Genomic DNA, 16316 nt, shown 5'->3' on the forward strand with positions numbered 1-16316 from the left:
AAGACAGGGCTCCTGGGTAGCTCAGTCAGTTTTGCGTCCAACTCTTGATTTAGCCTCAGGTCATGAACTCATGGTTCGTGGGTTCAGGCTCCATGTCCAGCTCTGCACTGACAGCACAGAGCCTGCTTGGGATTCTCTCTCTCTCTCTCTCTCTCTCTCTCTGCCCCTCCTCTACTGGCAGTTTCTCCCGTGTGATGACAATGTTTCATTGTATCAATAAAGAAACAGAAATTATTTGAATACATAAAAAATAGAGAACAAAATTAATAAAAAGAACAAGATGGAAAAGGAGTTGAAAAATATAATAACAATGACACCTGGGTGGCTCAGTCAGTTGAGCGTCTGACTTCGGCTCAGATCATGATCTCACGGTTTGTGAATTCAAGCTCCGAGTCAGGCTCTGTACTGACAGCTCAGAGTCTGGAGCCTGCTTCAGATTCTCTGTCTCCCTCTTTCTATGCCCCTCCCCCACTCATACTCGTTCTCTCTCTCTCTCAAAAATAAATAAGCATTTTAAAAAATTAAGAAAAATATAATAACACATGAAAAATTCAGTAAAAGTGTCTAGCTCTAAATTTCATTACAAGAAAGAGCCTGCAAACTTGAAAATCAATCCATTGAGATAATGCAGTCTGAAGAAGGAAGGGGGAAAAGTGTGAGGAAAAATGAACAGTATCAGATAAATGTTAGGGACCCTTAAACATACCAACATAATGGAAATTCCATAAGAAGTGGGTAGAGAGAAAAAGAAAAAAAATATTAGAAGAAATAATGACCAAAGAGAGGGGAGTATAGGATAATTCCCCTTAAGGTCCCTTGAGAATTGTGAGTTTAAAGTGGATGTGGTCAGTATGGTTGTGTGTTATTTTCCAGCCATATTTAGTTATGTGATCTGGTTGTGGAATGGGGAAAGAGCTGGGCTGAACCTGAGATGCAGCTGTGCCAAGCAAGCAGGAAAAAGAGAGGGGGGTAAAGGAGGTAAGGACAGTATACAAGAGTGATTATGACAGACCATGGAATTCAAACTGGGTAAAGAGAGAAGGAAGTATATCAAGAGACAGACAAAAATAATTGCACCAATGACTTGGAGGTCATGCACCAGATGGATCCGAGGTATCCATCAGTGGAAGGTACTCATTATGTTGTGATTATGTATATCACATAATCACAGTTCCATGCATAGGTTCCAGTGAGTGGTAATGACACGGTCTAAGATTTGACATTGGAAGGAATAATGGAGGGAGATATCCTTGGAATGGAAGCATTTATGAAATTAAAAATACAGGGTATTGGAAAAGATTATGTGCATGTATATACTACAAGTCAGGCATTTCTAATGGACAGAGTAGGAGTAAACCAGGAACTAAAATTTTTGAGAAACACATAGGAATGATTCTGTGGGTAAGTAGCCGACAGCAATGATGTATTTTTTTTTCCAGCAGGTGACTCCTGAGTCCTATTAGGACCATTTAAGTCAGATCATGTTAATGTTCCTTTTTCCTTCAGGCTGTGTGCTTAAAATGTAACTTCTTCAACTGGAATGGTAATTCTCACTGCCTAGCATAATGTGGTTCCTTTGGCTTCAACCATGTAGAGTTGACCTCTAATTCCCTTTGGCTTGAACATCCCCATGACTCTTGGCATATTTTTGTTAGTTCTACAATATTTCCTGTGCAAGGTTAATCTATATTTTTTAATCTATTCTTTACCTTAAATTCTTATTTCCATCTTGAATTGTTTTACTGATATATTAGCCCAGTTCTTAACTGCATGCTTCATTCCATTTAAAAATAACTGTTTTAGGGGTGCCTGGGTGGTTCAGTAGGTTAAGCCTCCGACTTTGGCTCAGGTCATGATTTCACGGTTTGTGGTTTCAAGCCCTGCATTGGGCTCTTGTGCTGACAGCTCAGAGCCTGGAGCCTGCTTCAGATTCTGTGTTTCCCTCTCTCTCTGTTTCTCCCTAGCTAGCTTGCACTCTGTCTCTCTCTCTGTCTCTCTCTATATATCAAAAAATAAATAAACATTAAAAAAATTATATATATATAAAAATATACATATATATATACATATACAAAATATACATATATATGTATATATATAACAGAATAACCTGTTTTATTGAAGGGATTAAGCTATCTCACAGATAAATTAGTAGGCTTACAAAACCAAGACCCTAAACTAAGCTTCTGGGACAGCCCCATGCTGGGTAGAGCTGGTCTGCATGCATACAACTGCCTCTACATGGCTGGAGAGCTACAGAAGCAGAAGCATCATCACAGATGATGTCTCAAAAAGTAGTCAGGAAACTGATTAATCTGCATGCTGCTTCTGCCAGCCCAAAGATCATCGTTTACTTTATCAAATGATTCAGCTCTGATTGGAGATCTTCCACAAGATATCTAATTGATGAAATTCTATCTGATTCCCTTGCTGCAAGGGATTCTGGGAATTGTGGTTTTTGCTTCCTATCCCCTGCAAGCTGGACTATTGTTAAGGTAGATATTGAGAGTGTTAAAATCCAGTATCCAGTGTCAGCCAGATGTACAGTTTTGGCTTTTAATGAAATTTGAAATACAGTATGAGGATTAAATACACTAACCAAATTTGATCATGATAAAGACTTTATGCATATAATTCACCCAAATCTTGCTGTGCTAAAGCCTCACATCTTTTAAAGAGAGTTTTAGAAAGAAAACCTTTAAAGATGTCTGCTTCTAGGAGAAATGAAAACTCTAGGCTTGCTCAACTTCAAAGGGCTAGTGAGAGTAATTTTATCATGATTCACTATCATCACTCACAGTATTTGATTTGGTTAATTAACCATCCCATTTCATTCTTTCATGATTTGGATCCTATCTGAAATAAATAAAAGGAGTTAGAAAGAGAGGGAAATTGTCTGCTTTATTATAGGTACAGAACTGGATTAGAAAATATAGCTTGGGCTTCAAACCAAATCTTTTTCCTTTTTCTTTTTCCCCTCCATAGAATTTGTACAAAAATATTACCTTTAGAGCAGCTGAATAACTAAAAATTTTACTGCATAAGGCATAGCTTGTTCTTTTTGGTTTATTGCATGGAAAATGCAAGATTGGTGAGCAGAATGCATAGGGCTCACAGGCAGGTGGTTTCTAAAACCGAGATCCAAGAGTGGCAGATTGACAAAGACAGAGAAACAACACATGAGCATGTAAGTTCAGGACATTAACCTTCTCAATTCAAGATCACGAGGAAATAGATAGCAGACTCTTACCATCTCACCAATCAGATCTCTCCTACCAAAGGAAGAAGCTAATGAGTGGTAGAGAGGAGTGAAAAACTCCAGCCTTGAAATTTATGGAGTCCTTCCAATTTATTCTGCTGATTAGTCACACGGTTGTGCACTATATTAGAAAATCCTTCAAATATAAAGATGTTCTGCTCCCCAAGTATTTGCAAAAAACCCCAGAGATTTAATGGAGATAGTATTTTTCATCTTTGCAAAAGAAAGGAAAAATGCGTGTTAGTCTTACCTTTGAGCAGCAAATAACAACAAGCAGACTGCTGTCATTTTAATAACTGTGTATTTTTGCAGATTTCATTAAATGCCTATAATGTGACTATTTAATGTTTTAAATCTCTAATGTTTTTATAAAACAATGAGGAGTGATTTTCAAAGATGCTTATGAGGTCTATTCTTAACCTCATTAAAACAATGGAGTTAAGTGACTTTACATTTTTCTCCTTAGTGCAAAGGGAATTTAATTTTCAAGTGAGAACCCACAGTGATACCAGAGATCCTTTTTCCCTTTCTTGCTTCCATTTAGTTTGGCTTGATATGAATCCAGAACGAAGGAAAAGAAAACAAACCTATGCTAACAACTACATAGTTACAGAACAATTAGTTTACATAATCCCAATATATCAGAAGAGTATATCACAAAAACAATACTGATTAAATCATCTCAGATTCAGTAGGGCAGCATAAAAATGCAGACCAGCATCGGGGAAATGGTTTTTGATCATGAAAATGCACCTAGAATCTTAAAATGATGACGAATTTCTTTCGTGATTCGTCAGACACTCAAGAGGAATTAAAACACAAATAGGCTGAAGGACAGGGTTTCAGTATGACAATATTAAGTCAGCCAAGGGGGCAAAAGGTTCCTCGCATGTTTGAATTGTCTACATGAAATCTCTCAAGAAGGTCCATACATCCATTGCTAGTACATTTTGTGTAAGTTTTGAAAACAAATAGTGATTTTTACTTAGCAGAGTTTCTGTTTTATACACTGACTTTTCTGATTTTTACAACAATATTTCATGATATTTCCTATGTTGGCTTTTTAAAAAAATTGATTTTATCAATATGATATTTGTTTGAATAAGTGATTAACATTTTTAAATGCAGTTAAATCAGGTATTTTTCCTATATGATATCAAGCAACTCATAAAGATTTTTTTTTCTCAATTTCACTGTTTAGTTGACCAATGGTTTGGTGATAACATTGACAAAATAAATGACAGAAAGAATCCCACTATGTATTTCTGGGTCTTTAATTTTTTTTCCTTAAAAAGCAAACACAAAACAACACCATAATAATTGTTACCATAATCTATACTTTCAATAGAAATAGTTAAGTTGAATAGATTTCTTTCTATATGACTAAGATAAAGTTTATTTTTTCTTCTCTTATGTCATATGAAAATAGCTATGCAAATGTTCAGCAAATTTCAAGAGAAGTTTTGGTATGGTCTGAAATATATAGGCCACACAAAAAATTCATGGATGAGTGCCTCATCGATAATCATTTTGAGAACAGCTAAAACAGAGCAATGATTCTTACCTAAACTGAAGTGTAATTGGGATAATTTGATAAAATATATATATACCTAATTATAGCTGATCAAATATATCTATATATAACTATTTATCTATATCTATATATCTACATATTTTTTCTATTATTTTTCATGGTCCAGGAAGACAACCCCTCGCTCCCCTACCCAAGTCATTTTCTGTTTGTTCAAATGGCTTTAATTTTCCTTTTAGCACTTACATTACCTGACCTTATAATGTATGTTTATTTTTAAAAATTTTTCTTAAATCCCCATAGTCTGGAACAGACGTTAGCATTTAATATGCATTAAATGAATATTTGTTGAATAAATAAAGACAGGGAGAGAGTAAATCAGCATTGCTTTAAAATCTGAGCTCCAAATAAAAAACCACGAGGGAAGCAGGAATTACAGGTGTTTATGTACCATTGAGCTTCTTTGTATACTCTAAATTCTGCTTAGTTGTTTTCTTGGGCAATTAAGTTTAATGATGATTAATGGTTCCTTTATGAAATCCGGGGGGGGGGGGTGGTGTAGGGGGGGGAGATAGTCCAAAATGAGTTAAACTACTGATATTATATAAAATAATATTTTGTAATGTTTTAACCATTAATTGCCTCTGAAGGCAATATTGAATATAATGGAATAATTACAAGTTTTCATGCCAGATAAAACTCGATTGAAATCTTAATTAACTTTATTTTGTTATCACCAAAAATGTATAAAAAGAGCAGCCAGCTTGCATTTTTATGATAGAAGTGAAGAGAAAAAGGAGTCTAAAAATGAGATTTTTTTTTTAGCCAGAAAAAATATTATGTCTGGAAGAATTTGAAAACAAATTCAGTGGTAGCTTGAATTTTTTAAATGCTAATTGTCCCTGATAAGCTCTAAGGGGAAAGGGGAGAAAGCTGGCTATGAAATTCTTCATGTCTGTAAAACTTGTCTTCCTGGAACATGGAAAATGATAGAAAAAAATTAAAAGGGCTTTTAAATAATGAAATGAGTGAGAAAGAAACATGGGACCTTGTTGAAAATAAGATTATAATAGGAAATGGGAAGCATGTGCTAATGTGTTTATATTTGCAAGTTTAGTATTTTCTTAGTACATGACTATTGTGAATTCCAGCTCTCCACCAGAGTTCCTGTGTGGGATATTCCCAGAGATGGTTCAAGTACAGAGTACTTGAATTATAACAACAGATGTAACTTTTTGTTTTGGTACTGGGAAAAGGCAATTTAGACTTTTTTTTTTTTTTTTTTGCCAATGTTTATTTTTGAGAGACAGAGCATGAGCGGGGAGGGGCAGAGAGAGAGGGAGGCAGAATCTGAAAAAGGCTGCAGGTTCTGAGCTGTCAGCACAGAACCCGACGTGGGGCTCAAACTCATGACCTGTGAGATCATGACCTGAGCTGAAGTCGTGTGCTTAACCAACTGAGCCACCCAGGTGTCCTGGTAAAAGGCAATTTAAAGTCTAGGTCTTCTCTATTTAAAAAAAAAAAAAAAAAAAAAAAAAAAGACTAGCATACTTAAGCAACTTCAGATATTTCTTATTGGAGGATGGCTTTAACAAATTGTTTTTATGGTAGTATCTACCTTAGGAGGAACATAATGAAGACTCTTACTTAAAAAAAATTTTTTTTGTTTATTTTGAGAGAAAGAGAGAGAGAAAAAGCGGGGGAGGGGCAGAGAGAGAGGAGAGCGAGAATCCCAAGTAGGTTCTGCACTGCCAGCATGTAGCCTGACGTGGGGCTTGAACTCAGAAGCTGTGAGACCATGACCCCAGCGGAAATCAAGAGTAGGGTGCTTAACCAACAAAGCCACCCAGGTGCCTCAAGACTCTTATTTTGATAAGGTGCAAGAGGAGACTGGACATAGGACAAAATACTACACATGATGGAGTATAACAGAGACTCCAAGACGACCTCCAAGAGGAAATATGCTTAACTTTATTTAGTTGCATAATTTAAAAATATATTTGATTATAGAACTCATTTTCGTAGAAAACATTTTGGAAGATACTAATTTTTTAAGGAGAACAGCTTGGGAATTGAAACTATCATTATTAATAGCCCTTTATTGCAGTGCTTCTCAAACTTAAATATCCATATGAATCTCCTCAAAAACTTGTTAGAATGCAGATTCTGCTTCAGCATTTGTTGGAGGAGGGAATGAAATTCTCCTTTTCTAACCGGGTCCCTAGTGATGCCCAGGCTGCCCATCTGGAGTCTACATTTTGAGCAGCATGGGTCTGATGCATCGTGGTTCTTTAGTTTCCACAGAGATTATCGAGACACGGAAAGAGGTACACTTTTACATTAGTGGCTTCAGCCTCTTATGCTAATGAGGTAAAACAAATCGTTAGGATGGGAATCTTTTAATTTCAGCCTTGATTAGCATCAGGATAACAGAGAGAAGGTAAGACAGAAGATAGAGCCCTCTCATACAGAAATTAACAAAAAGAGTAAGTAAAAAAAGACTCTTCCACAGTTCCGAGACCCCTCTCCTCCAGACCAGACATATGAAAAGGGAGATGTGGAAAGAGGTTCCTGATAGGGCTGGTTTAAGATTGCTGCCGTACCTGTTCTATTCTGTCTTTCAATCTGTCTGTGTCTCTCTCTTTTTCTCTTCTTTCTTGTTTGGTCCCTTCTTTCTTTTTCTTTGTTTTTTGAGGTGTTATTCATATTGTTATAATCTTATTGGTATAAAAAAACTTCATACAGGCATATCTGGAAATATGTTCATATTATATTGCTATCCATTAATCTGTATCAATAACAAAATTATATATTACTTTGATATTTGTTCATTGTGTTACAGAATTTTTTTAAGTTGTAGATATTACTTATAGAGGAGGAGTGAAGACAACAATACATATCTTAAAAACAAGAAGTTATTTTGGATGGCTGTTTGTGTATGTGTGTTTTCTCATTCAAGTGCTGAATAGATCCTGATTTTGTGCATTAAGCACAAACAAAAAATACAGAGACATAAGACCAAGACTTACTTTTGTCTTCCAAATGGCAGAGCTTTTCTGCCTCTGGAGCTATCAGCTCTTCATGAGCTGATACTATTATGTCTGTTCTGTCTGATTGCCCTTGGTGTTGGCACTAATTGATTGAGCATTTCCTGTGAACCGGAAATCATGCTGGTATTTTATGTATATTAATTTACATAGGCCTCACCCCTCCCCAATTTTTGCTGCAGGCATTTTTATCCCTATTGAGATGAGTAAAATGAGGCTTGCCTTATGTTAGCAAGTCCAAGCCATACCTGGGTCATGTAGAGTAGTGAAACCAGACTTTGAACCCAGTGAGCGAACAAGCCTTGTACTTGTAGCAGCTATGACAAAGGAGAATATAAACATTTGATATCTGCAAGGAGTCTGCTTCATCCTGCAAGTGAAATGTAAATTTGGTGGGGATTTCTTCTCTATTTACAATGCTATTGCAAACATTACACCATAGTTCTTCCTTTGCCCATTATTTACAATAACTGCAATTTAATATCATCTCAAGAGGTAACATTAAACTATACAGAATCCCCAAGATTAAAGAAAAATATGCTTTGATTTTATTTCTAATTCTTTTTGGGGGATGAGAAGTTGGACTATTCTGAGTTTTATGGGTATCCTATATATGTTCATGGACATAAAATTAATTCCCTGTGTCTCAAGGGTAACACAGACATAAAAAGGCCAATTACAATTTTATGAATAGGAAATATAAGATCTGGGGCTTCGATTTTCTCTATTGTTGCATTCTAAATAACAGCACTATTTCTAGGGAATACTTACATCCTTTCTGACACAGAACAACTAGGAACTTTCATTAGAGAAAAATCAAAGCAGATGCAATGTGAGTCCCCATATAGTGCAAGTAATGTTAAAATAGATTCCAAACTGGTGTCTTGTTTTGATGAAAACTCAGAAGACAATTTGGAGACTGTTTGTCAGACTCTAGAGACGGAGGCACAGATGGAGTTCTGAATTAAGTGACTTTGTATTCTGAGATTTGAAATGAACTCCAGTCCCAACTGTATATTTCAATGATTGTGAACTAATTGGATGTGGTAATTGATTATTAAAGGATTTACATTCTTAAAATTATAAGGTTCATAAATAGTAATTTAAACATTTATAACAAAAGTCAAGATTTAAACTTCATCTTCATATTAATGTATGTAGACAGAATTGCATGAACCATATTTGGGTTTAGAAAATATTCTGGGTTAGTAAATTTTCCATAAGGCTGAAGAAAATTCCTTGAGATACCAAAAATTGAAATATTTTAACTAGTTAATACGTAAAAATAACAAAATTTAGTGCTGATTTCCCTGTTGCACCAAGCAGTTTTGAATTGAATGTTATTTAGACTTTTTTGCTTGACCAAAATACATCCTGAATGCTAATTCATTCAACAAATGTTCATTTAATAACTACATAATGCATACCTACAATGTGCCTGACTCTGTTCTTGTTATATCGGCACAAAACACATGTCTCTGCCTTTGGAGAGAGACAAACCTACATAATAAATTTATGTATATGCGAAAGTGTTCTGTATTGTAGGCCAAAAATATGAAGGGTCAAGGAGGCTAGAGGTCCCACCATAGGGTGGTCAGGAGAGGCCTTACTAAGCAGATAGTATTCAAAGGAGTTAGCCATCTCAAGCAGAAGGAATTGCAAAGGCTCTGAGGCAGGAGCAGATCAGGCTTGACCATGGCAAGCACACCAATGTGGCTGCAGAAGGGACATTGTTAGGAGAGAGGTAGGATCTCTCCTGGTTATGATCCAGCATTTGTGAAAAGTCCTCACCCACTTGCTGCAGAAGATGGAGGGAGACATTGCATTTTGCTAAAATGTGAATGTCTGTTTGCTTTAAACTTACTTCTCTTGTGTTCTCATGAATACTGTAATTATGTGCAAGAATATTTACTCACAATTGGGCACCCAAAAGGCTCAGATCTGGTAGGGACTAAGGACGGAGAGGGTCAGTAAGAGAGCAGAGCAAGACCACCAGGCTGTGCTTCATCAAGGGTGTGCTGACACAAGGGCCACAAGTGAAGAGCAGCCACACCCAGGTTACACCTTCCTCTGGAGAACCAAATGACATTTTCTCCTTTCTCATGTGGCCTAACTCATCAGAGCATCATGCACTTTGTCCTTTATCACTCATTCAGTTTCTGCTTGTACAAATCACTGTGATTGTCAAACTTCCAGAACGCAGGCTGAAGACCTACTCTCTGGCTGCAGTAGAGTAGGCATCTCCATTTCCTTCCCACTTCTTTTTTTTCATAAATGAACATGTGTCAAATATTTTATTCAACTCATTAATTAATGAGACATCTAGTAGATGGTACAACCAATTCAAAGAGTCTCGAGTACCACACATTGATAGTCAGATAGGGAATGCTGTAATTAATTTATCCTTCTCGCTTTTGATTCTTGTGGGTTATCAGGTGCATCTAAAACCAAAGAGAAACTTAACTTCTTTCCTATGCTAAAACAACTTGACATAAATAAACTATGTTTTCTTAGATTTCTACTTCGACTGCTAATATACCTCTTTTGTATTTTAGAAGAACAAAGACCCTCTTACATTTTCTTTGTGATTATAGTTCCCTTTTTACAAACCATTCTCTTCTAAATTACTGTAGGAATAGCTGGCATTTAAGTACCTTCATGTTCAAAGACTGTGTCAGACACTGTACAAACACTGTGTCCCTTCACCTACACAGTGTCCCCATGGGGTGAATGTTGCCAACACTCTCCTACTTTTATATATTAGGAAAACAAGACCCCACAGTGCCCATATGTTGCCCTAAGTCTTGGCAGGTAAGTGTCACATCTACAAATGGAGTCCACATTGCCAACTTTCTAAGGCTTTTTTCTACATCCCCAGAAACACCATCCTAAGCAGTTAACATGGGGTCTGGGGAGCTTCCGATATCCTCTGAACACTTTACCAAATGTGGATGAGGTGGGCCAGGCTAGGGGAAGTAGAGGAATGCTAAGAACATGGCTCCAGGCTGTGTCTTCTGCTTTTAACAAAAATATTTGGAGAATTGGAAATATAAGGTAAGGTAGGCAGGAACTTATAAAGATGAGTTAACGAGTTTGACTTGATTCTGTAAACTGTAGAGAATTAAAAAGGCTTTCAGGAGGAAAGTGACCTTGTTCATTAGCATAAATTTAAAATAAATAATATTGGAGCTCTTGTTCTAATTAAGATGGGAAACAGAACAGTGGCAAGCTGATGCCATTGTGCACGCTAGGCATTCATTTTATCATGTGTAGTAATAGGCCCACTGGTGGCCACTTTGTCTATGATTGAAACTGATTAGGTTGCACATTTCTTGGCTATGCATATTTGTTCTTTCTCCATTTCATTGTAATGTTGAAGTGTATTTAGATTTCCCATAAATGAAGATGAAAAAATGTTGTCATGTTCAATTCTCATTTTTCTTTCTTTTTTTTCTTTTCCTTTCCTTTCCTTTCCTTTCCTTTCCCTTCCCTTCCCTTCCCTTCCCTTCCCTTCCCTTCCCTTCCCTTCCCTTCCCTTCCCTTCCCTTCCCTTCCCTTCCCTTCCCTTCTCTTCTCAATATGGAATGCCTCCTGAATTTGTGTGTCATCCTTGCACTGGGGCCATGCTGATCTTCCTTCCTTGTATCTTTTCAAATTTAGTGTAGTGCTTTGGAAGTGAGCACACACATTTTTTTCTTTCAATGGTAAATTAATTCTATAGATCTACAAAGAAATGCTTGTTTTTCTCCTCAATCCTTCCCCAGGTTCTCTTGTGCATACCAGTTAAGTTATTTAGGAGAATAGAGGGAGTATGCATACACACACATCCCGCCTCACCCTGATAAACTAGAAATTGCCAACTATCACATGGAGAGAGAACCCTGAACTCACAAATTAAAAATTTCTTCCATCTCTTTGGGCATGTGGGTGGCTCAGTCAGTTAAGCGTCTGACTATTGATTTTGGCTCATGTCATGATCTCAGTTTGTGGGATGGAACCCCGCATCGGGCTCTGCACTGAACAGTACAGAGCCTGATTGAGATTCTTTTTCTCCCTTTCTCTCTGCCCCTCCCTAGTTTGCACTGTCTTGATCTCTAAATAAATAAATAAATAAATAAATGTTAAAAAAATCTTCCATATCTTAGTGTACAGGTTAGAATAAAATATTATTTTATTTATATTTATTTATATATAGATTAATTTATACATAAGTGTATTTATACATAGGTTATATTTAACTTATCATTGAATGTCTCTGTGTGTTTCTAAAATATTAAAGTTGATTGAATAACATGCCCCAGAAGAAAATTATATATTTTTGACACATGTTTTTCAAATCATATTTTACATGCTTTCAACCACCTTTATTACTTAAAAACCGTGGTTTCTAAATCCTAGATGACTCCATTGGATAACATCAATGTAGTTAACTAATTTACCATACAAATTAGTTTTAAAATTTCTCTAATGATTCATTGGTTGTGAGCTGTCATTTTAGGGAAATAATTATAACTTACATTTTTAAATTTTGATAATTTACTAGCTTTTGATTGCCACTGTAACAAATTACTGCAGATGTAGTGGTTTAATGTACCATTACAGTTCCAGAGACCAGAAATCTGCACTAGGTCTTCTGAGGCTAACATTAAAGGTTATGTTCCTTATGCAGTCTCTAAGGAAGATTCTGTTCCAGACTTTTCCAGCTTCTAGAGACTGCCTGTATTCTATCATCACAACTCCTCTGACTCTACTTTTTTTCCCCACACTTATAAAGACCCATGGGATTACAATGAGCTCACCGGATAATCCAGATTAATCTTCTCATTTCAAAATTCTTTTCTTTTAAGTTTATTATTTATTTTGAGAGAGAGAGAAAGAGAAAGAGGGAACATGAGGAGGGGAGGGACAGAGAGAGAGGGGGGGAAGAGAGAGAGAGAGAATCTCAATGAGGGGCTTCATCTCATGAACCCTGAGATCATGACCTGAGCCGAAATCAAGAGTTGGATGTCCAACTGACTGAGCCACCCAGATTCCCCTCATTTCAGAATTTTTAATGTAATCACGTCTGCACACTCCCTTTTACCACATAAGGTAACATACTCACCAGTTTTGAGGATTGGAGTATGGAAATCTGTAGAGAGAGGGAAGCTTTATTCTCTTTACCACAGTAGTGTTCTCTTTTTTATTTTTATCATTTGAGGCACAAAACTTTATCTGTAATTTTAGAAAGAAATATCCTGCACCAAATATAATAAGGATTAATTTTCCTCCAATATATTTTTATGTAACTCTATAACAATATTTTTAATTAAAAAAAGCTCATGATTCCATGCCATGCAAATTAAATTTGAATGATGCATGAATTTTGAGTTGCTAATTTTAATTTGCTTGTTTCTTTATTCTATTACCATAGTTTATGTAGTTTTTAAGACATAAAATGTAGCAATTTAGCTACTTTACTTTTCTAAAATGATGACAATGTTCTTGAGTTCATACCCTCTCCAACTCAGACAAGGAGGTATAATACTAGGTCATTATACTAGATCTAATAACACAGTTCCTAATTAACCTGATTAACCTGATTAACCTCAATTACCTAATATAAATTGATGCTTTTGCCAAGTGCCCTCTTGAGATCTCTTCCCAAGATTGATTAAAATTGACCACCAATTTTTTCCCATTCTTCCTACTGAGGTGGGCAGGCCATTGCCTCTTTCTTTGAACCTAAGTTGGCTCTGTGACTGGCTTTTTCAAATTGAATGGAATAGAAGTGATGCCAAGGGATTTTATGTCTAGGCATCAAGAGATTCATGGTTTCCATTACCCCCTTGGACCACTCCCTCCACGTGACAATTGAATCTTGGTTAAGGTCCTTTGGGATGGCCAGAAGACATTGACCACATTGCTTTCAGCAGTTAGCATAGGATCTTTAATTTTTTATCTATAAACTTAATCATTTAGAGCTGTTTTAGGTTCACAGAAAAATTGAACAGGACGTGCAGAAAGTTTTCATACACCCTCTGTCCCCCAACATGCACAACCTCTGCTACACTCAACATGTAACACCAGATATCACAGTTGTTACAATTGATGAATCTACACAGAAATGTCATTATCACCAAAATGCCGTAGGGTTACTTGAGCTTGAGTTTTTAGGTTTTTATTCCCTCTTCACTGCAGGGATGGAAACAAATGTTGAGGTCTTCTGTTATCCCTATTAGAAAACCCTTGACTCTGATAACATTGCAATTTCTTGTGCTGTATCATGTTTTTCTAATTACCTTGCCTCTCTTCTTTTTTGTTCATCATGAACCTTTTTTTTTATTCCCTTCTCCTAAAATCTAGTATTTTATGTAAGAACACTTGACCTTTGTTTTATGTGTTTTTTACTGAACTGCATTCTACTCCTTAGTATTCAGATTTAAGGAGCAACCATGCAAGGATTACTTATTATTTGGCTATAACTTCTAAGAATATGTTCATAGTTATATCAGCTTAAAATGCCTCAGATGAGAAGACCAAAAAATAGTCTCAATAAGGAGGTACATCTGGAGGGTACATAAGAAGATTCACAGTCATTGCAGAAATCATCAATGCTATTACCACTCTGGATAAAAAGAAGAACATAGATATCAGTACAAATCAAGCTGCCCAAAGGCGACAGATGTTTATAAGCTAAAGACATATGTATAGACATCTCTCTCTGAATGCATATGCTCTAATATTATTTTATATAAAAGGATATATGCTACATATGTTTTTGCTTCTAACTTCCTTTATTCACACAATAGTATAGCGTTGAGATTTTTCCACGTTAGTGTTTAATATCTTTTATAATGACTGTGTAGTTTTCATTTATAAAGGTGTACCATCATTTACATAGCCATGATGGATTGTTAAGGTATTTTCGTATTTTCATCGTTATAAGTATATTTAGATGAGCATCTTTTTAACTATAAATTTGTTTACTACTGAAGCATATGTGAAATATATTATCTTAGCTGTTAGACTCACTTTTGCTAGAGATATAAAGATTTATTTAAGTAAAGTTGATATAAGTTGCCCACTTTACAGATAGGATTTCTTTGTATTCACCTTGGATTTCATTATTTTTTTGGATTTCATTATTTTTATATTATAAATATATTTGATATAGGTCTAGAGTGAATAGACAGATCAATAGATTGTAGGTCAATAGACTGACTGATAGAAGAAAATAATTTTCATATGATTTTCCAGGTCTAATTCATATTCCTCAAGTCTATCATATACCGCCCCCTTATAAGAATCAAAGATGCCTGCAATGATAAAACAAGAAAGAACTGATAGATTTTATGTAAATGTAAATACATGAATTATGGATTCAAAGGTAGTTATTGTAGTAATAGTAGATGCTCTTTGTGCTGAATCCAATTTATTCTATCTTTAAAATTTGAAGTAACTATTAAAATAATTTTAGTTATCCTAAAATTATTTCATTTCTTTATTCTCACATGGAGTATAGAGAATGATAGTTTTCTTTAACCTGATTCTCCATTGCTTTACTTTTTGCCACTTAAGAGAAAACTCAGAGAAAAAACTAACATGATATTTTTCTAAAACCTCTTTAACCATAACTTAATTTGGGTTCTCATCAATAAAAGAAAGGATACAGAATTCTCAAAGCTCTTTTTGTTACTTTATAATACAGAAAAAGAAATGCATACATGCAAATAACTTTCTCATATGGCTATGAAGGAGCCATCTAGAATGGCAGCTTTTTATAATTTTGTTGTGACAGAAGTCACTGAACTTTGGATTAAAAAAAAAGCATAATTACAAACAATGCTTGTCAAGTTGCCATTGTCAATTTTAAAACAAAGAGTTACAATTTGAGAATGGAAATTATTAAAGAAATAAGAAAAGTCATTACCTCCATATACCTTAAATTGTCACCAACCCTACTTAATTATTTGGCAGCTTTTAAAAGTATTTAGGAAGTCAATCATATGTAACCTATTGATTGCAGCTATTCATAAGCAGTAGAAGCAAACTGCAAACTCTAGGTTAATTGTATTTGAATCGTAAGACATTGACCAGACCTACTGCAAAGAATACAAGGCATATCAGTTTCTCCCCAGGACATACGCCAGGGCTTGAAATAGGATGGGTTTGTATAGGTCTCTCTCGGTAACAGGGCTACTCTTCAGATAACGCAGAGCACTTTAGTCAATAGGAAAGGCAGAACCTATTGCTTTGGAGACGTGATTTCTCTTGGAAATGGCTGATAAATCACAATTACATAAACTGAGGGAAGACATAACAGGTCTATCAGCTGCATAATAATTATCATGGCAGAAGAACCTATTGCATTCTCCAGGTTAGAACTAACAAGTTTTTCAGAGTGTGCAATAAATCAGTTTTGAAAATGCCAAGTCACGTCAGGTGTACTAAGCTATTAAGTAGTATTGGTTTACAACAAAACCAGAAATTGAGTATA

The 16316-nt window shown here is 35.6% G+C and overlaps 1 protein-coding gene and 1 non-coding gene across 2 annotated transcripts in view; one reads left to right on the plus strand and one right to left on the minus strand.

Moving 5' to 3' along the window:
* The window catches only part of GPC5 (glypican 5), a 1402048-nt gene that overhangs the window by 573707 nt on the left and 812025 nt on the right, over window positions 1–16316 (plus strand). The window lies entirely within an intron of this gene.
* Window positions 11411–11519, minus strand: LOC122202701. Its single transcript, XR_006194814.1, has one exon. It is a non-coding gene; the product is annotated as a U6 spliceosomal RNA (small nuclear RNA).

The sequence above is a fragment of the Panthera leo genome, chromosome A1 (genome assembly GCF_018350215.1).
Source record: "Panthera leo isolate Ple1 chromosome A1, P.leo_Ple1_pat1.1, whole genome shotgun sequence".
NCBI classification, from domain to species: Eukaryota; Metazoa; Chordata; class Mammalia; order Carnivora; family Felidae; genus Panthera; species Panthera leo.